This window comes from Cornus florida, unplaced genomic scaffold, assembly GCF_030987335.1.
Source record: "Cornus florida cultivar Cherokee Brave unplaced genomic scaffold, ASM3098733v1 CherokeeBrave_3.0.0_Hap2_Chr11, whole genome shotgun sequence".
Lineage (NCBI taxonomy): Eukaryota > Viridiplantae > Streptophyta > Magnoliopsida > Cornales > Cornaceae > Cornus > Cornus florida.
In genome coordinates this window covers 4,684,256-4,688,673 of record NW_026775581.1, presented here as the reverse complement: position 1 = coordinate 4,688,673, position 4,418 = coordinate 4,684,256, and positions in this window count along the sequence as shown.

Below are 4,418 nucleotides of genomic sequence, written 5' to 3'. Positions count from 1 at the left end.
ACCATGCCTCCCAAGACAGGTAGAGGAGCCTCAGTTGCAAACACAAAACCCCACAAAACAAAAGATGCCTATGCACAATCATCCTCTTCCCAAACCCCTCTCAAATTAAGCTGGTATGATAAAGTCGAGGAAGATGAAGCAGTAATGTGTGCTAGTCAATCTCCAATGAATACAAACCAATTTTCAGCCCTAACTAAAATTCCCCCACATGTTACAGACATGTGCCCAATCCAATACGACCCCATCCAAACATACTTACAATTCCAACAACCAGTTTTTCCTCTGCAAAAAATCTTATGTTGAAATTTCTTCAGCATCAGACAAACAAATTTCCTCAAGAACTGTTAAGCAACAAGTGGTGGTTAGTAATCCCACTCCCAAAAAATCTCGCTATTTTCAAAAACCAAATTCATCAACCATTTGTGTGGTTGAAAAAGAGCTTTCTAACCAAAACCCAATTTTACTTTTTCAAAATCATTTTGTCAAAGGATTTCAATATCCTATATCAGATTTTCGAAAAATACAAAATTTTTATGAGTTTATTTTAGTGGACACTGATTCCATCAAAATTCGAACTCATTCAAAACTTGGTGATGAGTCTTTCATTTCTCACACCACTTATACAATTCAAAAAGTACTTACTCCAGCAGCCTGGGGTAAAAACATTAATGCTCCGAGGCAATTTTCTCAGCCTCGCAATCCTCAAACTTTCAATTACTGGGACAATCAAGATGCCTGGTACAATACTTTTTATTTCTAAAATCAGGATTATAGCCATTCCGGCTTATCCTTTTCCAAAAGAATTTCAATCTGAATGTCCCTAGATGGTTTATTGACTGGTGGCATATGTTTGGTCCCTGCAAAGAAATTATCCCTGATTCTGTTTCCAAGGGATTTTCAATCTTCTAAGAAAAATTCCAAGCTCCTCCTGAGCTTTCAGAATTTCCCAAATCATTCTTATTTTTTGCAAATTTTGCATTGTCATAGATAGTTCTATGGCAATTCCAAATTCTCAATTCTCCTTCCAATCTTCCTCTTCTAGGAAGAATTTTCAAAGTTAAATATATATATATATATCAATAATAAAATTTTTCTCTTTCTTATTTTCGGTCTTCTTCTCAATAAAACAATGAAAAACTAACTCTTGATTTTTAGTCTTCTTCTTTGTCAATGATGCAAGATTGGTGTCAAAGTAAACAAAAAAAAAAAAAAGAAAAAAAAAGGAAAGAAAGAGAAGAACGAATAGTCTCCTCTCTGTCTCTCCCTCTCTCATTCAAGATCATATACTCAACTCATCAAATCTGTCGTGATGTTCTAGTGATGTTCCGAGGTAGCGACGAAGAACTAAGGTTGTGGTTGCTCTTCGTTAATGGAGGAGTTCAATCTGATTTGGTTGAGTTGATTGATAACCATGGCTCGGCCATCTTTAAAAGATAGGTTCCACTACAAAAGCATTGACAACATATAATGAAAGCAAAGCAGTCAACCATTGAGCACCACATCCTTCGATTCACTTGTCAGTTTGTTCTTGCCTTTCAAAAAGAGGAAAATTTCATTAATATAAAGAGTATGGGCAACATAATCAACTAAAATCAAGAAAGTCTCACTCGGCGTGTGCTGTAATATGCGGCGGCAGCGGTGGTGATTTTGTTAGGGTTTTATGCAGAGAGGGGGAGAGAGAGGGAATATGATATGGGGTAGGGTTTTCTAGCACATTCTGTTAGGAGGGTAAAATATGAATAAAAAGGGTAAAATGGGGTTTTTATATTTAATTTTTGTAAAAAAGTGGTCAGAGGGACTTATTTGCACCTTTTTCTAATTTTATGGACTAATATGCACATTTTCAAAAAGTAAGGACTAGCTCTGCACAAACCCTATATATCAGGAGGTTTTTTTTGCACTTAACCCTCTAAAATATCAAAGTAACTTTTCATATATGACGCAAGGTACTTAATGGAAAATGAAAATTCTTTTGAAATTAAAAAACTTCTGGTTGCTTGGTATGTAATTATAGAAACAGTTTTCTATTATCTGAAAATTGAAATTTGTACAAAATGCTTGGTTTAGTTGAAAATTGTTTTTTGAAAATACAGTTATAAAAATGTCTGTTGTCATAAAACTATAAAAAATTGTTCTCTAAGAACATTTTTCTTTTACTGATTTTAAAGTTACAAACCAAGCAGACTCTTCATTTATGAATAATGCAAAGTAAAGTTAAAAAAAATAACAATGCAAAGTAAAGTTAAAAAAATAACAATAATATGATTATGGCTCATTTGGGATTTATATAAAAATATATATATTTATTTTGTACACGGGCATGAAAAGCTCCCCGACACCTACTTTGTCATAATAGAAACTTAAGCCCTCTATCTTTTACTTTTAGAGGTAATAAACTACAACCACACTACAACCATTGGTATATAAATATGTCTATTAATTGATCACTTGTGCTTGCGTTAATATAGTTCTTCTAGTTAATTACCTGCTTCGGATTGTAGCATCCAGAAACACCTTTAATTTAAAATATTGCGTTTGGTGGTGTTTGGTGAAGAAAAAAAAAAACATTTTTAAGGAGTAGAGGTTGAATAAAAAAAGTGCATTCTACTGAAGTTAAAAATCGGAGCTTTTTTAATTGCGTTTTGGATAGAGGTTGGTATATAACGTTATTTTGAGAATATAATCCCTCATTTATTTTTATAATTACAAAATTATTTAGGTAATTTTGTTTTTTAGTAAATAAAAGTGTTTAGTTCAAACTTTATCACCATCATTTTTGTATATAACCTACGCTTTAATTATTTATATATATGTTTTGAACATTGGGTTATTAAAAAATAAGAGTAGAAACCAGTATTGTAATATTATGAGGACTATTATTGCTAGACAAGTTTGTTGTCCAATCCCCTTGAATATTTATAATCCAATTTCACATTTTCTACCCATAACTCTATATTCTAGATTCTAAATGTCATGCATTACATTTATCTAAAAAATTCTAACTTCAATTTTTCATTGACATTCAATAGTATTTCAAGATTTTTATTAGAAATTCTCTATAAAAGACGGAGACGGAATTGCCTTTAACCGTTTAATACGAATTATCTGAATTTTTTTGCCCTATCTTGAAATAATGTTTGGGTAATGCACACATTTATTACTGTTTGAATAATATTGTAAAATTAGTAATAAAAGATAAATAGGTAAATTACACTAAAGAAACCTCACCTATGGTTTCAAAAATTACTCTAACCTCCCCCATAAAGAAAACCTTATTACACAGATCTCCCTTTTTAACATTTATCGTTAGTCAAAACGGAAATCGCCGACGTCACACACTTAATATTAATAAAATGCAAATATTGCCCCTATCTCTCTACTCCAAACTCTATATATTTCAACCCAAATAGAAAACATTCCAAAATTCTCATAACCTATCTATAATAGATATCAACATTCAAATATGTATGCATAATCAAGCAATGAATTCATTATAGGGTTAAGTGCAGAAAACCCCCTGTAATATAGGTTATATGCACAATGAGTCCCTCCTTTTCAAAAAGGTGCATTTCAGTCCATAATATTAAAAAAAGGTGCAAATAAGCCCCTCTAACCACTTTTTGGCAAAAAGTAAATCTAAAAATCTAATTTTACCCTTTTTGTTCCTATTTTGCCACTCATAGAATTACACATATAAAATGTTTTACAAAATAAACTAAACTTCCAACACCATTTTGAGTTCCTTCTATAGTACCCATCAAAAAGAAAGAAAAAAACATGGTGGGTTCATCCTTGATAAGGGTGTCATCTTGGGTTTAGAAAACCGAAGCTCTAATATATATATAGTAGGAAATTTTAAATAAATTTAGACAATCTAGTAAGAGTAAAACACCAAAGAACTATGCCATAACCTTTAGCCATGCTAAATGTAATAGTTTTCAAACATGCCAATTGAAGTTAAAAGGATAACGCGGTTAATAGAGGAATAATTAATCAGTCTTAGCTTGCGAATAACAATTCCTAGAGTCAATAAACTACGATTGGTCCATCTCGTGTTTACGCCCCCTCACTTTCACCAGTGGCGACAACAACACAGGTGAAAGCTTCATCATCTTCATGCTCAAACCATGACTCAAACATCGAGTTTTGTAACGACCCGAAATTTCAAAACCCAGAGCGTTAGTGAGTAACCCAAAACCCTGACCCGATAACGAGTACGAAATACGGAAGCGAAAACCAAATAAAAAGGGTCACTAGAGATGACACCAACTCTAGGACAATACGAAGTCTTAAATGGAGTTGGCAAGACTCAACTAGAATACAAATGTAGAAGCGATGAACTAAATGAATCAAACCGATTCCTAAAATGAAAGCCAAGGGGTAAAATGGTCAAAACGACAAACGAGACATCATACGAT